This window comes from Hyperolius riggenbachi, chromosome 8 (genome assembly GCF_040937935.1).
Source record: "Hyperolius riggenbachi isolate aHypRig1 chromosome 8, aHypRig1.pri, whole genome shotgun sequence".
NCBI lineage: Eukaryota > Metazoa > Chordata > Amphibia > Anura > Hyperoliidae > Hyperolius > Hyperolius riggenbachi.
In genome coordinates, this window is record NC_090653.1 from 201,359,870 (window position 1) to 201,385,051 (window position 25,182).

At 47.1% G+C, this 25,182-nt stretch overlaps 1 protein-coding gene across 1 annotated transcript in view; it reads right to left on the minus strand.

Annotated features, from left to right (window-relative positions):
- The window catches only part of PAPPA (pappalysin 1), a 591,278-nt gene that overhangs the window by 151,283 nt on the left and 414,813 nt on the right, over positions 1-25,182 (minus strand). The gene's annotated exons all lie outside the window — the stretch shown is intronic.

Genomic DNA, 25,182 nt, shown 5'->3' on the forward strand with positions numbered 1-25,182 from the left:
AATTCATTTTTTCTCCTGAGTTTTCTCCTAGATGATATTTTTAAACTTGTCAATAACATGTATTTTAAGATGCCAGAAAGCAAGAAAATACTCAAAATAATTTTGATAGTTACCTTTTCAGTTTAGAATTGCTAGAAAGTTATTTTAAACAGAAGATGCAAAACTACCTCATAGGAGAAAACTTGGGAGAAACAGTTAATTGCATATGGCCCCCTGACTGGGGAACTATAAAATGCCAACTAGCACTAGCTCTTGTACATTTCATAGGTGCTATATTTTAATGCAGGATTTCCCATTCTAGTCTCCTAACTGTTGGTAAGTCTAATCCATGATCACCATAAAAAGCCAGATATCATCTGGATAGTCATCTGGTTCTCTCTGTGATCCAAAAACTTTTATTAATCTGCTGGGATGGATGTTAGAAGCTCAAGTTATGTAAGCATAGAGCGGTAGTTAGCTATTACCATAATCAATTACCATTATAGAGGAATATAACAGCACTTTTAGACTGAAGTTCAAACAGATGAGTCAGGATAAGATTGTAAAATGATAATATATTCACATGCAAACTATTGGTTCTTAAGAGAATCCACTCTATCATAATCAGGAATGCAACACTGTATTGTATCGTAGGGTTAATTTAAAGATCTTAATTTAAAGAATCTGCCTCTCAGCGCGTCTGTCGGCCCGGATCGCTGCCTCTCCCCCGCCCCTCTCAATCTTCCTTCACTGAGAGGGGCGGGGGAGAGACGAAGATCCGCCGTTGACAGACGCGTGTGAGGCAGGGCTGCAGCTCATAGCTCTGCCTCACACGGAAGAGTAGAGGGCAGCAAAATCAACGACCAATAAAGTCGTGGATTTTGCAGGGGAGAGGGAGGGTGAGTTTGGGGGGATTTAGATAGTGTACAGCGGTGGGGATGCGGCAGTTTAGTTAGGGCTAATATGGAAAACAATATTTTGGGATAAAAAAAGGATTTTTAAGAGACTTCAGTGTCTCTTTAAAAGAACTACCAACAAACACTGCTATCCGGTAATATGGTTAAAAGTTTGGAGAAGCAAAGCCCTCTCCACACTGTGGGATTAGTAGCTTGATTAAGAAAACACATTGGAGAATTCCCCTCCTGAGCAAGCTCATCAAAATGTAATGAATTCCTGTAAGGAATTGTAACGATCGGTGTAACGCATAGAGGATCTGATTACCGGTGATCTGCAGTATCACCGAGAATGCAGATATATACCCGATTATTGATGATCTGCAGTATCACCGATAATCAGATATATCTCTAACCTCTGGACACCTGAGTAATATGAGTGTTTGGTGCAACCGTATACTTTGAGGAGAGCACCCGCGTAGAGGGTGCTGGGCAGTACGAGATACTGCTCAGAGAATAGGTTCCTTCCACTGGTCTGAAGCTCCCCAAGGGGCGGAGCCAGGCTGAGAGTGGGAAGGATGAGAAAGTGAGTGACACCAAAGGTGAAGTGTCACTGACAGTACTGGGAACTATCTCCCAACAGGGGAGATAGTTCTCGAGGTCGGACAGGCCAGGTCGTTAACACACAGACAGATAAGGTGCAGAGACAGGAGACAGAAGCGGAATCCTAAGACTAGCAGAGTTTGGCAACAGAGTATCAGATATAGCGAAGTACCTAATCAGAGAACAGAAGAGTGGTCAGGAAAGCAGAAGGTCATAACAAATAATCAACAATGCCTAGACTTGGGTGTGAGCTCCTAGATCATCAACACCCCGGAACTGGTCTAGATAATAATACAGATGGTAACAGGATTCCTAGACTAAGGTGTGAGCTCCTTGGTCATCAACACCTTGGAAACTGATCTAGATAATAACACAGATACTGACAGAAGGTCTGAGTGCTACCACGTAGTGATCGCAACGCCAGACACCAGAGAAATGACCAGCACCCAGTATATATACCCCAGCGCTCTCCAGCGACACCCCTAAGTGCTAGACCAATGAAAACTGCTGGAATTGTCAGCTGACCGGATTGGTCAGCTGACGCCCTTCTGACTGTCATAAAGGCAGCCCCAGGACCGCCTAACAACAATTGGCATCAGGTCCTGGAGCCAGCTACTGAAGGAGATTGCGCACAGGCTGCGCGCGCATCTCCTCGGGGGCAGAGCTCTGCCCCGCCTTCAGTCGGGAGACTGTAAGACGGGGTAATCGCCGTTTATTTACATGTACAGTGCTGCGATCGGCAGCAGCGCTGTACTGGGGACAGCGGTGTGACACGGCTGTCCCCTCCATAGACTGGACAGTGATCGGCTGTCATAGGCTGAAGCGTATGACAGCTGATCACTCTGATTGGCTGGCGGTGGGAGGGAGCAGGGGAAAAGAAATTAAAAAAGGCTATTTTTATTTTTTAAAAAAAGGAAATAAATATTTATATAAAAAACATAAACAAATGTGGAGCGATCAGACCCCACCAACGCAGAGCTCCGGAAAAGGGGGGGAGGGAGGAATCACTCGTGTGCTGGGTTGTGCGGTCCTGCAGCTTGGCCTTAAAGCTGCAGTGGCCAATTAGGGAAAAAACAGGCTGGTCTCTAGGGGGGTTTAACACTGCGGTCCTCAAGTGGTTAATCTAAATCCTAACTTTTACCCCCCCCCCCTCAAGAAAAAGGAAAGGATAACACTACAACCTGCAAACATAAGGGAAACCCATGTGTGACCCCATATATATATATACAGTGATAGGGCACACAAGGTTACCCTCTGGGAAGTTATGTAGAGGGCAATGTGGTGGTGAGAATAGGTGTTTTTTTTTTTTTTTTGAAGCTTGAATATACAACTACTCCTAGACATTTGAACCTGTTGACTCAAGAGACCACACCGATTTATTTCAGTCTATATCAAAACCTGACAAAATGATAAACTTGTCCATTAGTTTTTTTTTTTTTTTTTTAAGAGATCATTTTGCAAAGATATAACAAAGCATCATCTGGATGCAACCATATCTTCTCTTCCTTCATTCCTCTAATAACTCATTTCATAGTAAAATCTTTCTTGCATTGTCCACACGTAAGATATGAAGGGTAGTATTCATGTGTTAGAACAACTTAGAAAATGTTCTGATTATTACATGTTTTCTGAGAATTCTAGGGAACTCCAGAGAGATTACTAAAACATGGGTATCCAAAGAAGACAATTTCAAAGGCAAAACCAAAGTCTCTAGGACTTTGTTCTTGGGCAATGAAGAAACTGGAAGCAATATAAACCGTGAATTATAACCAGTTGAATATGCATTTATCTGTTTGTGTCAGAAAATGTTGGGAAAGCAAGTAAGTCCCTAAAGTTAGAGTTTAACAACAACTCTGGTATTTGTTTAACTCTTTGTGGTATGAAAATAAACAGTAGACCTCAATTGCTAGACATTCTTTAAAGGCTTGTGGTAGTTCTTGCAGGGCCTATAAGTATGTGGTCATGAAAAAGTCCACAGAAATCTGCATGGAGAGGAAATAGGTTCCAGACATGAATTATAGTACATTTTCAGTTTATCATACATGACTCTGGAAATGAAAAAAAGAGGGCTTCACAGGTTTTCTTTTGTGAAAATATGGATTATACTGTTCTAATAATAATACTAATATTAATATTTTCACAAGTATTAATAGCTTACAATACAAGACACCCCCAACACGTGCACACGCGCACACACACACACACTTTAAAAAATGTTTCAAATTTAATGTTTTCATTATTTGTTACCTGATGTTTAGATGTTCCCTGTATATCTCAAATATACACTAATTCTGACAGTTTACTTAAGAACTGCAAAATATGGTCTTTTTGGAAACTATTTATGTGTAGATCATACTTATTATGATTTCTGTGTTTTATATATTAATATACAACCGTGTTTGTATATGACCATGATATATTTTGTAATACCGTACATATTTTATGTACTCAAGTGTGCTTTTGAATGTATTTATTACATTGGTAGGTGGAACACTGGTGGCTGAGGGTAATGACTTACTTAGTATAGTGTTCCATTGTAACCTGCACTGTTCACTTCTTGAATGTAGTGAGTGGTTTAACTTTCACTTCAAGTTTACAGTACTTTAAGGCTGCTTGAGATTCAATCTAGTGCAGCCGTCGATGTCTGCTTTGTGGCAACACCCAAAGCCCTTTATGCCTTTAATAATGTGGCAATTAGTGTTGGTATACAAAGACAGCATACAGCACTCAACACAAATACTGATTTTTAAAAAGACACTGATGGGTCTTGTAGGCCTTGTAATTCTTGCTATGACTTGGAGCTGCCACATAGGGGTATATCCCCCTAACTGCGTTAAGCAGAATTACGGGTGAAAAGTCTTACACATGATGAGTAGAGTGTAATACATTGCATGTAATGTATTGGATTCTGATCTACTCATTATATGGTAGGCCTTTGTGCACATAATTCTCTATCAGATACCAGGAAGCGGCATACAAATTATTTTCTAGGTGGCACCATACTCCGGACAAGCTAATTCCAGCCAAGCTGTACCCTAATATTTCCCTATTGTGCTGGGGGTGCGGACTGGAAAGGGGGGACCCTTGTCACATTTTCTGGTCAGGCAATAAATTAACATGATTTTGGACAGAGGCCTGGAAGGTCATTCATACGGTAACAGATTTTACACCTCCTGACTCTTCAGCATTTTCTTCTGCATTGTAATCTGTGGCCAGTATTTATTATTTATTTATTTATTGTATTTATAAAGCGCCAACATATTACGCAGCGCTGGACATTAGTTTAGGTTACAGGCAATATTTAGGGTGACAATACAGGAATACAAGAAAAACCAGATCACGCAGCACAATATGAGTACAAGGTAATGCTTAGTCAGTAACTGGATGGAGCATGGAGATTAGGCAAGTCAGGTAAGGTTCACTCAAATTCATAGTATGGGTTCACAGTAATGGAGGTGCATGATCGGGTAGGACACAAAAGGAGGAGGACCCTGCCCAAAGGCTTACAATCTAGAAATATAGATGCTCAGTCATTGTACACCTGCTCATTGCTGCTAAAATTATGATACCTAGGCTCTGGAAATCAAAATTCCCAACTTCAGTCAATGAATGGTTGGAGGAGGTAAACCAAATTGAACAAATGGAAGACTTGGCGCAAAGTATTCAGAACAGACAGGAGTACCACTGGATACAATACTAGGTCAATAAAAAGGCCAGATCACACACTACCTGATTGTTTTTTACGTAGGGACCTTAGACAAACGGGAGACACATGGGGACCCAGGCACCCCCTCCCCATCTTCGAACTATTTTTGTTTCTATTCTAAGCGTTTCTTCTTGACTGAATTTCCTTCTCCACTCTGTCTTGTTTTCTGTATACAATCCTGTATATGATTTATACTGTAGATGTTAGAGGTTCAGTTTTTCAAGTGACTTATTTATATCTGTCATAGAGAAAAAGGAAGAGTGAACTCAAGTGGTTATTATACAGTATAATCTCATTATGATAAACTCTGATTTAGTAAACATTCTGGTATAGTATACTTCGGTCAATCTCCCCGGTCAATCTCCATTATAAGTCTATAGGCGCTACTCCTGGTGTAGTAAGCTCTGATATAATAAAACTTGTGATACAGTAAACATGTTTTTGGCCCCTACGTGACGCTGACTGTGCATATAGTAAACAGTGGGCGGTGCATGCAGCATATATCGAAAATTGTCCTAGAAATGGCCCAGAATGCCCTGGCACAGTCTTTGCTGCAAAAGACCAACACTGTCCTCCCATTGGAGGTACAGTACAAGTACTTTCACATTTGGTGGACTTCAAGGTTAAGTATACATTAGTACTGCATAGCAATGCTGGACAAATTTCTAGTTTTAAGGGCTCCTTAAAAATTGAAGCGCTCACTGAATAGAGGCAGCCACCTCCGCAGGCGAGAATCAGACTTGCAGCATGTATCTTGCACAACTTTCTGCTCATACTTGAGCCAATCATGGAGCCTCTCTTCAAAATGCAGTCAATCATGATGAGCCACTCACATCTTTAATGCAACTGCCTCCGATACCGCCTGTCACGCCTCAGCAAGTGGTTGCCCATGGCAACCTACCAGCTCAGGACTACAGAAATGTTTTCCCTTCCAGGACCTTTAGATGTTCCCGCGCAATCTAGTGGCTGGAACTTGCTATGAATCCCTATTTGCATGTGAGCAGGTGAGCTCACTTCCTGCATTATGTTTTAAGAGCACTTCCTGGACTCAGGCTGGTTGCCTGAGCATCAGGCTCCGAGTTGCTTTTCCCTGTGTTCCTGTGTCCTAAGTGACTTTCCCTTATGAACTGATCCTGGCTGATACTTGGGAATCCTTTGACTACCCGTTTGACTTACGTTCCTGTAACTCACCTGTTTCGAACTGATTTCCTGTTAACGGACTCCTGGCCTATCCCTGACTATGTGTACTGTCTGTTGCACCTGCACCTCGCATCGGATTATCCTGTTGCACTTAGCAGTCGCCTTCGGGAGCACGCACCTGGTCTCTAGGGCTGCATCCATCAGGCCACACAGAGGATTCACGCATCCCAGGTATGTGATACTATACGGGCAAGACTTAGCACTCTCCTCTCCACTCTTAGTTTTGCAGCAAGTAGGTCCACTCTGATCTGCACTACAAGTTAAAGAAGACCGCACTGCACTCCACACGCTACCGGTGTAAACTTCTGATATAGTAAACCACTTTTCCTGGTCCCTTGGAGTTTACTCTAATGATATAAGGCTTTTTTTTTCTCTTTTGCATTGTTACCTAGCAATTTATATATAGTGGACTCGAGGAAATGCATTCAGTCTTATGAAGGGTATATTATCTTTCATTTCTATGTCAGGATGCGTAAATTGTTGCTTTTTCCAGCCTTTGTTTGGGATTTCTGTATCTTTATTGCTTATTTTTTTGTCTGTTATGGTCTCTGTTCTGTATTGTATATGAGCATTGAATAAACGCTGAAAAAAAAGACTTGATGCACATAATTCTACTTAATGGAGTTTAGTGCATACACCCCAAAGACACCTGTAAATTTGGAATAGATAATATCTTTGTTTTTTCATGATAATTATCCTATCACAATAGCCTTTAGGCAGGGAACACACTACACACTTTTGTTCACGCACGATTCCTCAGGATAATGCAGTCAATAGCCTTACATGGGAAACGCGTATGTTGCATCTATTTGTGTTCACGTTTTTTCTGCGTCTTCCAAATGAACAGTTTTTTGCTTTTTCCAGAATGCTTGCATACTAGGTTGCTAATTTGTGCTAGACAGCAATAATATATGTGCCACCATGCATGCCATCTAGAACCCAAGGCCCAATAGGGAAGTGAAAAGCACAAAGAGAACAATGATATAGACACTGCGGGAGCACTGACTAGGACCACACACAGGTAGTGATGCTCAAATACCCCTTTTTAAAATTCGAGTTTGGTCGAATTCGAATAGTAAATTATTCGAGGTCAGTCGAATATTCGAGTCGAATAATTTTTACTATTCGATTCGACCTCGGACTTCGAGCTCACTATTCGAGTCGGTATTCGAGCTCACTATTCGAGCTGACTATTCGAATTGGCCTTAAATAGCTTCCAACACTTGTTTTGAGGGTGAATGATGCAAGAAACATCTTTTTTTCCAAGTAACAACAGCAAGTGATTATGTGGGGATGTTCCTTTAAAAAAAAATGTGGAAAGAGAAGTTGTGTCCTTAATTTTGTTCAGTAGTGTTACTGTATATACTTGTTCTTCTTCTTCTTTATCTTTCTTCTTCTTCTTCTAGATCTTCTTCTTCTTCTTCTTCTATATTGTCTTCTTCATCATCTTCTTCTTCTTCATCTTCTTCATCTTCTTCTTCTTCTTCATCTTCATCTTCTTCTTCTTCTTCATCTTCATCTTCTTCATCTTCTTCTTCTTCATCTTCTTCTTCTTCATCTTCATCTTCTTCTTCTTCTTCTTCTTCATCTTCTTCTTCTTCTTCTTCATCTTCTTCTTCTTCTTCTTCTTCATCTTCTTCATCATCTTCTTCATCTTCTTCTTCTTCTTCTTCATCTTCTTCTTCTTCTTCATCTTCTTCTTCTTCATCTTCTTCATCTTCTTCTTCTTTTTCATCTTCTTCTTCATCATCTTCTTCATCTTCTTCTTCATCTTCTTCTTCATCTTCATCTTCTCCTTCTCCTTCTTTTTCAATATCGTCTTCTTCTTCTTCACGTATTTCTCTTTTCAATTTTTTTTTTAAAGAAATGCAGCTATTTTTGAGCGTAACAAATAGCTGGTGGGCGCACGCATGTTGGAAGCGCCATTGTATGTGCTCCCTGGCAGTGGAAACACAAAGACAGCAGGAGGTAAATTCAGCAGCAGGAGGAGGAGGATGAGTGTGTGGCAGCAGGCAGTCAATGAGGCAGGCAGCTCGCCGTGACATAATAGCCCTGGTACCTAGCGGTGATACCAGGGCTGTAAATAAACACAACAGGAGGTCCCAGACAGCGGTCATGCAGCCCACATTGTGTCCAATACACAACTGGGACAACACAGTTTTCAACCCGGGCACCTCAGAAAAATTAAACCTTTTTTTTTTTTTTTAATGGTTTGTTTGGTTTTGGTTTTGCAACCAATATAGCTATTGTTTGACGTAATAGCTGGTGGCAGAGTGGCAGCAGAAGGTAATTCTGTGTACCCTGGCAGTGGGAAACACAGACAGACAGCAGCAGCAGGAGGAGGAATGGAGGAGTAGGCGAGCAGCTATTGTTTGACGTAATAGCTGGTGGCAGAGTGGCAGCAGAAGGTAAATCATCTGTGTAGTGTACCCTGGCAGTGGGAAACACAGACAGACAGCAGCAGCAGCAGCAGGAGGAGGTATGGAGTAGTGTTGGGCGAACAGTGTTCGCCACTGTTCGGGTTCTGCAGAACATCACCCTGTTCGGGTGATGTTCGAGTTCGGCCGAACACCTGACGGTGCTCGGCCAAACCGTTCGGCCATATGGCCGAACTAAGAGCGCATGGCCGAACGTTCCCCGAACGTTCGGCTAGCGCTGTGATTGGCCGAACGGGTCACGTGGTTCGGACCCGAACGCGCTCTGATTGGCCGAACTGTCACGTGGTTCGGGTAAATAAATACCCGAACCACATCATATCTCCGCCATTTGTCTGTGGGTTTAGCTTTGGGTAGGCAGGCAGGGTAGTTCGCGCTCCAGCCACGCTAGCCAGGGTCCCCCCCAGTCATTGTGTGTCGCTGCTGGGAATAGTAGTACACCGCTCGCTCAGCATTCTGTTTACTGCCACTCTGTGTACCTCGCTCAGCCACACTATATAGCATTCTGTTTACTGCCACTCTGTGTCTGCTGGGAATAGTAGTACACCGCTTGCACAGCCACACTATATAGCATTCTGTTTACTGCCACTCTGTGTACCTCGCTCAGCCACACTATATAGCATTCTGTTTACTGCCACTCTGTGTCTGCTGGGAATAGTGGTACACCGCTCGCTCAGCCACACTATATAGCATTCTGTTCACTGTTCTGTGTCTGCTTGGAATAGTGGTACACCGCTCGTTCAGCCACACTATATAGCATTCTGTGTACTGTTCTGTGTCTGCTGGGAACAGTAGTACACCGCTCGTTCAGCCACACTATATAGCATTCTGTGTACTGTTCTGTGTCTGCTGGGAACAGTAGTACACCGCTCGCTCAGCCACACTATATAGCATTCTGTTCACTGTTCTGTGTCTGCTGGGAATAGTGGTACACCGCTCGCTCAGCCACACTATATAGCATTCTGTTCACTGTTCTGTGTCTGCTGGGAACAGTAGTACACCGCTCGTTCAGCCACACTATATAGCATTCTGTGTACTGTTCTGTGTCTGCTGGGAACAGTAGTACACCGCTCGTTCAGCCACACTATATAGCATTCTGTGTACTGTTCTGTGTCTGCTGGGAACAGTAGTACACCGCTCGTTCAGCCACACTATATAGCATTCTGTTCACTGTTCTGTGTCTGCTGGGAATAGTGGTACACCGCTCGCTCAGCCACACTATATAGCATTCTGTTCACTGTTCTGTGTCTGCTGGGAATAGTGGTACACCGCTCACCCGTCACTGTATAGCATTGTGCTCTGTGTCGCTGCTGGGAATAGTGGTACTGTATAGCATTTCTGTACTGCCACTGTACTGCTGCCAGTCAGCGTGTACTGTAAGGATAAGTGAAATGAGGAAGAAATCCGGTGAAAGAGGGAGGGGCAAGGGAAGAGGTGTTTCCCCTGACGGTTCACGTACAGGCCACAGGGGAGCACCCAAGAAAACCCACTCAATACCACCCATGTTGTCCAGGACAACAACCCTCACAAATCCAAAAGAACAGGACCAGATAATTACTTGGATGACCTCTCAAGCGTCCAGCAGTGGGTTAAGCAGCACCAGCACATCACGCACGAGGTCCGAGTCCTCAGCCAGTTACAAGGAGCCAGTGGGCACAAAGCTGACACAACCGGCAGCGACACCACGCACACAACTGCCAGATAACCAGTCCGATGAATTACCTCAGGACACAATGGGGTATTCGCAGGAGCTATTCCCAGCCCAACAAACTTCCACCTTTCAAAGGTCAATGGAGGAACAGCCAGAAATGTTGTGCCTGGATTCACAACCGTTAACTGTGGGAAATGTACCGCGCACTGAAATACGAGGCGAGTCCGAAGAGGACTCGGAAACCCAAATCCCAGAGCAATTTGGGCAGGAGGGGTTGCAATTGCAGGAGGTCGGCCGACAAGATCTGGAAGACGACGTTGGAGTGTGCTGCGCAGAGGTTGTTGTGGGGAGCTCTACTCCACGGCGGTGGCCCACAATGACATATGACGAGTTTGAGGAGATGGAAGAGGAGGGTATGGACAATGTGGACAGAGACCCAGATTTTGTTTGTGAACGAGAACATCGCCGTCGTAGCAGCAGCACAGATGAGTCTGTTGAAGAACACACTGCTGCACGAGTTCGCCTTGTGCCACAAGGTAGGCGGCGCGCAATTTCAGGCACCACAAGCGTGGAAGTTCAAGTGAGAGGCAAAAGAGGAGCAAACAGAAATCGCCAGCAAGGAGGCAGGTGCTCCAAAGTCTGGGCTTTCTTTGAAGACTGCACTGAGGATGTTACCATGGCGATTTGCAAGGTGTGCAAGACCCGCCTGAGCAGGGGGAAAAATATTAACAACCTCTCCACCACCAGCATGAGCCGTCACATGCTATCCAAACATCCCACTCTTTGGGCAAACGCGTCAGGACAGGGTACCAGAAACAACACTGCCTCCCTTGGGTTCACCAGACCCGCCTCAGCAGCAGCAGTAGCCCAGCCATTGCGTGGTTCACAACATTCACAAACATCAGACGACGCTGACACTGTCACTTTCCGGAGTAGTGCTCTTGAGGTCTCCCAGTGTTCATCAAACACAACAACCAACAGCCCTTCCGTGTGCAGCGCTACGGTTCAGTTGTCTGTGTCGGAGATGTTTGAGCGCAAGAGGAAATTGCCAGCAAATGACCCCCGGGCCGTGGCAGTAACAGCCAGCATAGCCAAGCTTCTGGCCTGCGAAATGCTGCCATATCGATTGGTGGAGACAAACAGCTTCAAGGGCATGATGTCAGTGGCCATCCCACGTTACGTGGTTCCCAGCCGCTACCACTTTGCACGCTCTGCAGTGCCTGAGTTGCATGAGCACGTGGTCAGCAAAATAACCCGAAGCTTGAAGAATGCCGTTGCCTGCAAGGTTCACCTCACCACTGACACCTGGACGAGTGCGTTCGGCCAGGGTCGATACATCTCCCTTACCGCGCACTGGGTGAACCTTGTGGAGCCTGGCAGCGATTCCTCACCTGCTACGGCACGGGTGTTGCCCACGCCACAAACAGCTGCACCGCCGTCCCTCCCACTGGATAACAGCAGCACCTACCTCTCTGACTCCTTCTCCTCCAACGCATCTCAAAGCTGTACCTCATCCGGAAACGCTAACCCAGCAGCAGTAGGATCGTGGAAGCAGTGCAGCACAGCTGTTGGCATGCGTCAGCAAGCGTTGCTGAAGCTAATCTGCCTTGGGGATAAGCAGCACACAGGGGAGGAAATTTGGAGGGGAATAAAGGAACAGACGGATTTGTGGCTGGCACCGCTGGACCTGAAACCGGGCATGGTTGTGTGTGATAATGGGAGTAATCTCATTCGCGCTTTAAGGTTGGCTAAGCTGACACACATCCCTTGCCTGGCGCACGTGATGAACCTAGTAGTTCAGCGGTTCCTGAGGACATACCCAGGCGTGCCCGATCTGCTGTTGAAGGTGCGTCGAGTGTCCAAACATTGTAGAAATTCCAGTACTGCTTCGGGGGCACTCGCCAAGATGCAGGAGCGCTTCAATCTCCCCCACCATCGCTTGCTGTGTGATGTCCCTACGCGCTGGAATTCTACGCTGCACATGCTAGCCCGCTTTTGCGAGCAGAAGAGTGCAGTGGTCCAGTACATGACGGCGCAGTACCGAGGCGCATCCGGCCAGCTGCCAAGCTTCTGTGGATCCGATTGGGCCAACATGTTGGACCTCTGCCAAGTCCTCCAAAATTTTGAGCAATCCACGTTGCTTGTGAGCAGTGACAACTCTTCAGTCAGCATTACCATACCACTGCTGTGTTTACTGAAGAGGTCGATGTTAAAAATCAAGGAAACAGCTGTCATGATGCAACTGGGGGAATCTGAAGGAGAAAACGATCAGCGTGATGGTACCAACATCAGGCCATCCGCCTCAGGGAACGCTGGCCCCAGCAGCTATGACGAAGAAGAGGAGGAGGAACAGCTGGAGTTGGAGCAGGAATTTCATGCCACCACTGACGAGGGCCAGAGCGGTGCACGTTGGACTTCCACAATTCAACGCGAATGGTCAGCAGAAGCAGACCAGGAGGAAGGTGACGACTATGATGCATCACAACAACTATCACAACGCTCACAAGAGGATGATGAGGATTCTGGTAGGACTCTGGCACACATGGCTCAATTCATGCTAGACTGCATTGAACGTGACCCACGCATTGTGCGCATTCTGGACAACACCAATTACTGGGTTTATACCCTTCTGGATCCACGGTACAAACACAATGTTCCAAAACTGCTTGAAGAAAGAGTCAGACAGGTCAAAATGGAAGAATACCAGCAGGCCCTTGTGGAGACTTTAGAGAGGAGATTGACATCCTCCCCCTCCTCTAGCCAGTTGTACGCAGACAGACTGACTTCCGCAAACCCAGGACGACCAGGAGGGCAGCAAACAACGCAAGCCGCAGCTAGTACCCAAAAGGGAATGGTATCGGCAGTGTCCTTGGAGTGGGAAAATTTTCTGACACCCATGCAGCCGCAGCCCACTGAACAGCAAGCGTGCAGATCCACCTCCAACACCGATCGCCTGGAGAAGATGGTCAAGGACTACATGTCAGATGGCGTAGCTGTGTCGAACCATCCATCTGCACCCTTCAACTATTGGGTATCGAAGCTAGACACCTGGCACGAACTGGCAATGTACGCAATAGAGGTGCTGGCTTGCCCGGCAGCCAGCGTTATGTCGGAACGCTGTTTCAGTGCTGCCGGAGGCATCGTCACAGATCGGCGTATCCGCCTCTCTACAGACAATGCAGACCGTCTGACTCAAATTAAAATGAATCAATCCTGGATTGGAAATGACTACGCAACACTCCAGGACCCCAACCAAGTAACATGACCAATGAACATCTGGGATGGTGTTGCGTTTCCGGGCCCTGTTTATTGAACCTCTCATCTGTATTACATTTATGACTGCATGGCGGCAAAAAGCATTGCTGCTATATCCGCACGCTTTTTGTCCACATGCAAGGCCTGGGTTGTTGTGTCTCACAAAGCGTGGCCTTCTCCTCCTGCGCCTGCTCCTGTTCCATCACGTCTGCTGCTGCTGGGTTAGCGTTGCCGCGTGGTCCCTGTTTATTGAACCACTTATCTTTATTACATTTATGACTGCATGGCGGTACAAAGCATGCTATCCGCACGCTTCTTGCCCTCATGCAAGGCCTGGGTTGTTGTGTCTCACAAAGCGTGGCCTTCTCCTCCTGCGCCTCCTCCTGTTCCATCACGTCTGCTGCTGCTGGGTTAGCGTTGCCGCGTGGTCCCTGTTTATTGAACCACTTATCTTTATTACATTTATGACTGCATGGCCGTACAAAGCCTGCTATCCGCACGCTTCTTGCCCTCATGCAAGGCCTGGGTTGTTGTGTCTCACAAAGCGTGGCCTTCTCCTCCTGCGCCTGCTCCTGTTCCATCACGTCTGCTGCTGCTGGGTTAGCGTTGCCGCGTGGTCCCTGTTTATTGAACCACTTATCTTTATTACATTTATGACTGCATGGCGGTACAAAGCCTGCTATCCGCACGCTTCTTGCCCTCATGCAAGGCCTGGGTTGTTGTGTCTCACAAAGCGTGGCCTTCTCCTCCTGCGCCTGCTCCTGTTCCATCACGTCTGCTGCTGCTGGGTTAGCGTTGCCGCGTGGTCCCTGTTTATTGAACCACTTATCTTTATTACATTTATGACTGCATGGCGGTACAAAGCCTGCTATCCGCACGCTTCTTGCCCTCATGCAAGGCCGGGGTTGTTGTGTCTCACAAAGCGTGGCCTTCTTCTCCTCCTGCGCCACCCTCCTCCTGTTCCATCACGTGTGCTGCTGCTGGGTTAGCGTTACCGGTCCCTTTTCCTGGAACCTCTTATATGTATTACATTTATGACTGCATGCCGACAAAAAACATGTTACCTGTGCAAAGAAAACAGACATTTCCCGCATTTAAAAGACAGTTTTCCCTTTGAAACTTTAAAATCGATTTTCTCAAAAACTATAAGCTCTTTTTGCTAATTTTTTTTTCCTCTTGTACCCACTCCCAAGGTGCACATACCCTGCAAATTTGGGGTATGTAGCATGTAAGGAGGCTTTACAAACCACAAAAGTTCGGGTCCCCATTGACTTCCATTATGTTCGGAGTTCGGGTCGAACACCCGAACATCGCGGCCATGTTCGGCCTGTTCGGCCCGAACCCGAACATCTAGATGTTCGCCCAACACTAGTATGGAGGAGTAGTGTGAGTGTGGCAGCAGGTAGGCAGCGTGACATAATAGCCCTGGTACCTAGCGGTGATACCAGGGCTGTAAATAAACACAACAGGAGGTCCCAGACAGCGGTCGTGCAGCCCACATTGTGTCCAATACACAACTGGGACAACACAGTTTTCAACCCGGGCACCTCAGAAAAATTAAACCTTTTTTTTTTTTTTAATGGTTTGTTTGGTTTTGGTTTTGCAACCAATATAGCTATTGTTTGACGTAATAGCTGGTGGCAGAGTGGCAGCAGAAGGTAATTCTGTGTACCCTGGCAGTGGGAAACACAGACAGACAGCAGCAGCAGGAGGAGGAATGGAGGAGTAGGCGAGCAGCTATTGTTTGACGTAATAGCTGGTGGCAGAGTGGCAGCAGAAGGTAAATCATCTGTGTACCCTGGCAGTGGGAAACACAGACAGACAGCAGCAGCAGCAGCAGGAGGAGGTATGGAGGAGCAGTGTGAGTGTGGCAGCAGGTAGGCAGCGTGACATAATAGCCCTGGTACCTAGCGGTGATACCAGGGCTGTAAATAAACACAACAGGAGGTCCCAGACAGCGGTCGTGCAGCCCACATTGTGTCCAATACACAACTGGGACAACACAGTTTTCAACCCGGGCACCTCAGAAAAATTAAACCTTTTTTTTTTTTTTAATGGTTTGTTTGGTTTTGGTTTTGCAACCAATATAGCTATTGTTTGACGTAATAGCTGGTGGCAGAGTGGCAGCAGAAGAAGGTAGTTCTGTGTACCCTGGCAGTGGGAAACACAGACAGACAGCAGCAGCAGGAGGAGGAATGGAGGAGTAGGCGAGCAGCTATTGTTTGACGTAATAGCTGGTGGCAGAGTGGCAGCAGAAGGTAAATCATCTGTGTACCCTGGCAGTGGGAAACACAGACAGACAGCAGCAGCAGCAGCAGGAGGAGGTATGGAGGAGTAGTGTGAGTGTGGCAGCAGGTAGGCAGCGTGACATAATAGCCCTGGTACCTAGCGGTGATACCAGGGCTGTAAATAAACACAACAGGAGGTCCCAGACAGCGGTCGTGCAGCCCACATTGTGTCCAATACACAACTGGGACAACACAGTTTTCAACCCGGGCACCTCAGAAAAATTAAACCTTTTTTTTTTTTTTATGGTTTTTTGGTTTTTGGTTTTGCAACCAATATAGCTATTGTTTGACGTAATAGCTGGTGGCAGAGTGGCAGCAGAAGAAGGTAATTCTGTGTACCCTGGCAGTGGGAAACACAGACAGACAGCAGAAGGGCAGTACACAGCAGCCCACTGTAGGTGTAAAATGTGTGGCTGCAGGCGACGTAATAGTCAAAGTGAACCAGGCTGGCTTAGTGAGCAGGAGCCAGGAGGTGGTAAAGGGTGGTAAGACACATTAACGATGGTTCCGGCAGCCAGTTCATGTCCCCCTCTCGCCGACAACAGGGGCCAGGAACTCGCCTTCCACCCACGCCTGGTTCATCTTGAGAAACGTCAGTCTGTCCACAGACTTGTGAGACAGACGTGAGCGTTTCTCGGTGACCACGCCACCAGCTGCACTGAAGCAGCGCTCGGACAGCACGCTGGAAGGGGGGCAGGACAGCACTTCCAGGGCGTACTGCGCCAGCTCGCTCCAGATCTCCATGCGCTTGACCCAATACTCCATGGGATCAACAGGGGCATCGCTGTCAAGCCCGCTGTACGACCCCATGTAGTCAGCCACCATGCGGGTCAGGCGCTGGCTGTGACCGGAGGAGGATGCTGCTGCATGCATCTCCTCTCTAGTCACTGCTGCCGGAGCCTCTACAGTCCTGTAGAGCTCGTGGCTGAGAGACAGCAGGTCTGTGGGGCGCTTGCTGCTGCTGGATGCAGGCACCTGCTGCTGCCTCTGTGCTGGCTGCTGGACAGTGGGGGTGGAAGGCTGGGGGAAGGCTTCCTCCAAGCGCTCAACAAGGGCCTGCTGCAAGCTCCTTATTTGTTGCGCTGGGTCTCCTCCTGCAGGCGGCAGGAACTGGCTCAACTTCCCCTTGAGGCGTGGGTCCAACATCATGCTGATCCAGATGTCCTCCCTCTGCTTCATCTGGATCACCCTGGGGTCCCTGCGCAGGCACGTCAGCATGTGCGCTGCCATTGGGAAGAGGCGGGCCACGTCTGCTGGCACATCGACGTCAGTGCTGTCCTCATCCTCCTCCTCTGCCGCCTCATCCTCTCTCCACCCCCGCACCAACTCAGCTGCGCTGTGCTGATCCCCCTCATCAGCAGCCAGGTCAGGGACCTCCACCAAGTCCTCCTCCTCCTCCCCCTCAGAGGTGGACTGCGCAGCTGGTTGCCGCTCCTGCTGGTCCAAGGCTGCCGCTCCCTGTTCCAGCAAAGCATCGAGGGCCCTGTTCAGCAGAGAAACCAGGGGCACCCACTCGCAGACCATAGCATGGTCCCTGCTCACCATGTTTGTGGCCTGCAGGAAGGGAGCCAGCACAAAGCACACCTGCTGCATGTGCCTCCAGTCATCATCGGGGACGATGGACGGGATGTTGCTGGTCTTGTCCCTTCTCTGAGCTGCGGAAACAGTGGCCAGGGCAAGGTACTGTTTGACAGCGTGCCTCTGTTCAACCAGACGCTCCAACATCGCCAGGGTGGAGTTCCAGCGAGTCGGAACGTCAAGGATCAGCCGATGGCGTGGCAGATCCAGCTCCTTTTGCACGTCTTCCAGGCTCGCACAGGCTGCAGCCGAGCGCCGGAAGTGACGCACAACATTCCTTGCCGTTTCCAGCAGTTCGCCCATCCCCTGGTAGGTGCGCAGGAACTTCTGCACCACCAGGTTCAGCACGTGGGCAAGACAGGGGATGTGGGTCAGGTTTCCCCTGTCTATTGCGGCAACCAGATTGGCCCCATTGTCGGCCACCACCTCTCCGACTCTGAGGCCTCTGGGGGTCAGCCAAATCCTCTCCTGCTCCTGGAGTTTGGCCAACACATGGGTTGCCGTCAGCTTGGTCTTCCCAAGGCTGACCAAGTGCAGCAGCGCTTGGCAGTGGCGGGCCTTCACGCTGCTGCTGAGGCGGGGGGTTTGGCCAGGTGTGCCGGAGGATGGCAGAGGATCGGAGGAACCTGCTGCAGTTCCCCTGACCCTGCGGGGTGGCACCACCCACTGTGTTGCTGCTGCTGCTGTGCCCGCTGCTGCTCTCCCATCCTCACCCCCTTCCACCAAGCTGACCCAGTGGACAGTGAAGGACAGGTAGCGGCCTGTCCCGAAGCGGCTGCTCCAGGAGTCCATGGTGACGTGGACCCTTTCACCAACCGCGTGCTCCAGCCCTCGCTCCACATTGGCCATCACAAAGCGGTGCAGTGCAGGAATGGCCTTGCGGGCAAAGAAGTGTCTGCTGGGGAGCTGCCAGTCTGGGGCTGCGCAAGCAAGCAGCGCACGAATGTCGCTCCCCTCCTGCACGAGCGTGTACGGCAGGAGTTGGGAGCACATGGCCCGTGCCAGCAAGCCGTTCAGCTGCCGCACGCAACGGCTGCTGGGAGGCAGAGCCCTAACCACCCCCTGGAAGGACTCGCTCAAAAGGCTCTGGCGTGGCCTTTTGCTGACACGGGAATCAGCAGACACAGCAGAGGAAGCCACTGAGGACTGGCTGCCAGAACAGGCCTCAGTGTCGGCGGCAGGAGTTGCAGAGGGGGGAGGAGCAGTGCGTTTCCGCACTCCTGCTGGTGCTGCTGGAGGAGCAGGAGGGCGGGTGGCTGCTGTTGCTGCTGCTGCTGCTGAAGGCTGTGCAGTGATGGGTGTGGTGCCACTGCCAGCACCAGATGCCTTCAGCCTCTGGAACTCCTCATGCTGGTGGAAATGTTTAGCCGCAAGGTGGTTGATGAGCGAGCTGGTGCAGAACTTTAAGGGGTCTGCACCTCTGCTCAACTTCCGCTGACAGTGGTTGCAAGTGGCGTACTTGCTGTACACAGTGGGCATGGTGAAATATCGCCAGATTGGTGACTTAAACATCCCCCTACGGCATGGAAGCGCTGCTGCCTGTCTCCCTGTGGTGGTTGGGGGGGGGGGGCTTGGGGGGCTTGGGTGCGGCTGGTGGTGGTACTGGCAGATGCTGCTGCTGCTGCTGCTGAGCCTGAGACACCAGCAGGCTGTGGGACCTGCCTACTGCTGCTGCCAATGCTTGCAATGATGCGCCTCCTTGCAAGGCCCACAAGAGCATCCTCCTCCTCCTCCTCAGAGCTGCTGAGGACGACATCCCCTGGAGGTGGTGGCACCCAGTCTCTGTCTGTCACCGGGTCATCATCATCCTCCCCCTCCTGAAACATGTCCTGCTGGGATGAGGACCCCCCAAACTCCTCTCCTGATGCATGGATGGGCTGCTTGACTGTCGCCACAGTCTTGCTGTCCAATCCCTCATCCCCCAAAGTGCCCATCAGCATCTCCTCCTCAAAATCGCCAACAACAGCAGACAATTGACTCATGATGCCTGGGGTCAAAAGACTGCTGAATGACAGGTCGCCAACTGACGGTGAACTGGCCTCCTCCCCAGGCCCTGCTGGGCGGCTGCTGCGAACAGGGGTGGTGGTGGTGGTGGTGGTGAGGGTGGAGGCCTCGGATGCAGAGCTGATGGCGGGCTGCTCATCCTCCGTCATGAGTTGCACCACAGTGTCTGCATCCTTTTCCTCAATGGGACGTTTCCGACCCGGCTGGAGGAAAATGGGAGCAGGTGCTACACGCTGCTGCTGCTGTGTCTCTGCAGCGTGAGTTGCAGATGCTCCTGCTGGGCGCCGCCCAAGGCGTCCACGGCCAGTGGCTATGGGAGGAATGTTAGCCACTGACGCTGCTGCTGCTGCTGCGGAACTGTGCATGGTGGCGCGCCCGCGGCCGCGGCTTGCCACAATGCTGCTCCCTCTCCTCCTGATTCCCTTGCTGCCCTTCCCCTTGCCCAAACCGCGCTGGCTGCCACTTCCAGACATCTTAAATGTTTTGGGCGTATAGACAAAAGTTTTGTAAAAGGGCGGGTGAAAAGTGGGGTACTTTAATGGAGTGGGTTGGTTGGTGAGGTGACTGAGTGAGTGTCCCCTAGTACAGTAAGTAAGTAGTAACAGTCAGGAAGTACAACTAGCAGTTACAATAATCAGTAGTAATCACAAGTAAATTTAGTGTGTGTACACTCAGACAGTGAGTGCACGCACGCAGGAGCTAGTAGCCTATGGACAGTGACTGAGTGTCCTAGACTCCTAGTACAGTAAGAGTAAGTAGTAACAGTAAGTAGAACTAACTAATTACGATAATCAATCAGCGATCAGAAGGAAATAGAGTGTGTGTTGTGTGTGTACACTCAGACAGTGAGTGCACGCACGCAGGAGCTAGTAGCCTATGAACACAGTGACTGAGTGTCCTAGACTCCTAGTACAGTAAGAGTAAGTAGTAACAGTAAGTAGAACTAACTAATTACAATAATCAATCAGCGATCAGAAGGAAATGGAGTGTGGGTGTGTGTACACTCAGACAGTGAGTGCACGCACGCAGGAGCTAGTAGCCTATGAACACAGTGACTGAGTGTCCTAGACTCCTAGTACAGTAAGAGTAAGTAGTAACAGTAAGTACAACTAACTAATTACGATAATCAATCAGCGATCAGAAGGAAATGGAGTGTGGGTGTGTGTACACTCAGACAGTGAGTGCACGCACGTAGGAGCTAGTAGCCTATGGACAGTGACTGAGTGTCCTAGACTCCTAGTACAGTAAGAGTAAGTAGTAACAGTAAGTACAACTAACTAATTACGATAATCAATCAGCGATCAGAAGGAAATAGAGTGTGTGTTGTGTGTGTACACTCAGACAGTGAGTGCACGCACGCAGGAGCTAGTAGCCTATGGACAGTGACTGAGTGTCCTAGACTCCTAGTACAGTAAGAGTAAGTAGTAACAGTAAGTAGAACTAACTAATTACGATAATCAATCAGCGATCAGAAGGAAATAGAGTGTGTGTTGTGTGTGTACACTCAGACAGTGAGTGCACGCACGCAGGAGCTAGTAGCCTATGAACACAGTGACTGAGTGTCCTAGACTCCTAGTACAGTAAGAGTAAGTAGTAACAGTAAGTAGAACTAACTAATTACAATAATCAATCAGCGATCAGAAGGAAATGGAGTGTGGGTGTGTGTACACTCAGACAGTGAGTGCACGCACGCAGGAGCTAGTAGCCTATGAACACAGTGACTGAGTGTCCTAGACTCCTAGTACAGTAAGAGTAAGTAGTAACAGTAAGTAGAACTAACTAATTACAATAATCAATCAGCGATCAGAAGGAAATGGAGTGTGGGTGTGTGTACACTCAGACAGTGAGTGCACGCACGCAGGAGCTAGTAGCCTATGAACACAGTGACTGAGTGTCCTAGACTCCTAGTACAGTAAGAGTAAGTAGTAACAGTAAGTAGAACTAACTAATTACAATAATCAATCAGCGATCAGAAGGAAATGGAGTGTGGGTGTGTGTACACTCAGACAGTGAGTGCACGCACGCAGGAGCTAGTAGCCTATGAACACAGTGACTGAGTGTCCTAGACTCCTAGTACAGTAAGAGTAAGTAGTAACAGTAAGTAGAACTAACTAATTACAATAATCAATCAGCGATCAGAAGGAAATGGAGTGTGGGTGTGTGTACACTCAGACAGTGAGTGCACGCACGCAGGAGCTAGTAGCCTATGAACACAGTGACTGAGTGTCCTAGACTCCTAGTACAGTAAGAGTAAGTAGTAACAGTAAGTACAACTAACTAATTACGATAATCAATCAGCGATCAGAAGGAAATGGAGTGTGGGTGTGTGTACACTCAGACAGTGAGTGCACGCACGCAGGAGCTAGTAGCCTATGGACAGTGACTGAGTGTCCTAGACTCCTAGTACAGTAAGAGTAAGTAGTAACAGTAAGTACAACTAACTAATTACGATAATCAATCAGCGATCAGAAGGAAATAGAGTGTGTGTTGTGTGTGTACACTCAGACAGTGAGTGCAGTGCGCACACGCAGGAGCTAGTAGCCTATATGAACAGTGACAGTGAGTGTCCCTACGGGTACAGTAAGAGTAAGTAGTAAGTAAGTACAACTAACTAACAATAATCTATCAGTAATCAGAAGGAAATAGAGTGTGTGTACACACAGACAGTGAGTGAGTGCACACACGCAGGAGCTAGCTAGTAGCCTATAAACAGTGACAGTCAGTGAGTGTCCTACTCCTAGTACAGTATAACTACAATACTATTAGTAAAGGACAGCAGAAATACTGGTATAGATGAGAGAAATAAACAGAGGACAGCTGCCCACAGAGGCAAGGCCCCCCTGAGGCCTAAACCTGTAAGCTTGCAGCAGCTGCCTGTCTCTAATGTAACACACAAGCTACTAACTAAAATACAATGTCTATCTAACTAACAACAATATAGGTGTATATGGCAGGTGTAGGTGAGCAAAAACGCTAGGTAAATGATCACAATAGAGCACTTGCTAAGCCAAAGCACAAAGGAGCAACTCTCTCTCTGTACAAGTCTCAGGCAAGCATGGAGAAACGGAACATGGCGGCCGCTATTTATAGGGTAGGGGCTGGCCAGGGTCCCCCTCTGTGATTGGCTGCCGTCAGAGGGCCTGGGAGCCCTCTGATTGGCTCTAAGGACATCAATCTGGGCTATGACGCTATTCGAGCTCGGTACCGAGCTCGAATAGCGCCGGGTTGCTCGAATAGCTCGAATAGTGAATGGGCTATTCGAGTGTACTCGGATAGCCCATTCGAATAGCTCCAGCTATTCGGAGCTCGAATACCGAGCTCGAATAGCTGAAAAAGAGCTCGAATATTTGAGCTACTCGAATATTCGAGCTCTGCTGAGCACCACTGCACACAGGTACATATTTTAAGTTACATTTTTTAAATATAAATAAAATAGTTTATTAACTGCAATTTTAATCATGTTATTTATTCAAGTATTGTACTTTGTATCAGATCCAGTTGTTAAGGTGCATGGGGTTAAGGGCCCTTTTACACTTATTTAGTTGGTATGCGTTAGTACGCGTTGGTATGTGTTTTTTCCATAGCAATTCTTTGTAAAGAAGCATTCAGTTAAAACGTGTATAGTGGGAACTAAGCCACAGGAATACATGGGCATTACTTTGAAAATTGGTTATCTTTCAGTTATAACTGAGAGCAACTGATTAAGTGTAAAAGGGGCCTAAGGATCCCTATCCGCTAAGTGTTTTAGCAATGAGCAAAATAAAACCGCTATTAACTTCTCACTTTTTCATGACTTTTCCAAACTGTTCATTGAGGTAAGATGAAGGGCTTTACATTCCACACTACTGAATGAGAGGTGGTGATTTACAGGACATATTCCTGGGCTTTAAAGTTTTCTGAATTCAAAACTCTGGACTCATGCTCATGCTTTTCTGGACTTAGTTATTGTTGTGATATGTATTAATTTCCTGTGATCACGGATGTATTGTTAGTCACGTACAAGATTTAATTCTACAGTTCTCCAATTAGGACTTTTTCGTCTAGTAAATAGTTGGTCATCTGAGCCTTTTCCCTCCCCTACATTTAGTTAACCATTACAATATACAGTGTGATGACTGGTAGGATAACTTACCTCCACTGAAGGTAAATAATGTTCATAAAGCAAAATATGTAGAAAATAATTACTTTATTATTTATGCATTTTGCTTAAAGCGGTTTAACACCCAGCATTACAACTTTGCTTTAAAAGATTGCTTACAGCTTACAAACTATTATGCCAGATTTTTTTTAAGCAGAAATTCACTGAATGGGTTAAACATGACATTTTAGTGTTGGATTTAACTAGGAATCCGCATCCGTTCTTATCTTTTAGTTACAAATGTATCTTTATTTGGAATACAAATAGACCTTTGAAAAGCCTGCCGGGGAAGCCCTCTTTGTTCTCTCAGAGCAGTGTTTGTTTGTTACATTGTAGATAGATACATTTGTAACTAAACAAGCAAGCACGGAGGAGCATTTCTAGCTAAATGCAGCACTAAAATGTCATGTTTAATCCATTCAGTGAATTTCTGCTAAAAAAAAATCTGGCATAATAGTTTATAAGCTGTAAGCAATCTTTTAAAGCAAAGTTGAAATGCTGGGTGTTAGACCACTTTAATACCACTGGCTCCATCAGGTAGTAAGACTCAGAGGTGCTTCTCACTTTGCTTTACTGCACCAGACTTTAATTTTCTTTCACCTAATGAAGGTGGCGGAGTCCATCAAAGCATGATGTGAATAAAGTTCCTGTTTTTCTTCTTGCTTTACAAGCATTTTTTTTTTGCCTTAGTCAGAGGTACATTATCATCCTAGTTATTATATTGTATATTGTACAGATTTCCTTTTTTCAGTCGGTGCCTCTTGTTAGTTTCTCTTTAGTATCTTGCTTTGGCAATATAATAGTAATGACATCCATATGTTTTTTAAATTTCTACCAAAAACCATCAGAAGCTGGCAGGAACTTTACTATTTATGAGGCTGGAGAGGGACTTCTGTATTCTTTGTAATACTAGTGGTTGATCCAGGCAGTTTCTATTCTCCTCAGTTATTTTAACAAATGGCATTTCATCAAGAAGTGTAATAATCTCTTGAGTATTGATTTTAAATTTGCTCATGTACTGTTTATGAATTTGTAGAATATCAGTAAATTCTACCAGAGTTTAATGCTATTGCATTTTGTTAAAGGGTTTTAATTCTCTAATAAACACCAGCCAGTAAAAAGCTGTGTAGTTATGCAGAGAAAGCAATTAGGTTTCTGCATATTATTTTTTTTTAAAGTGTGGTTTATCAAGTAGAATAATTTCTTTATTTATCTGCCCATCCTAAACACTGGCATGGATATGGACCTTCTGGATTGGAGTTCAGCACCTGTCCTGTAGAAGGAATTTGACCTGTATGCCCTGCTCAGGCAGGCAATACAGCATGCAGCCATGGAGTCTGTGAGAGCTGCACATGCTTTCTGAAGCAGCTGGGGAAGGAGAGCAAGTTTATGAAGCACTGAAGTATATGAAGTAGTAAGCTGATGCTCCCCTGCAGATCAAATGGTCTCTCC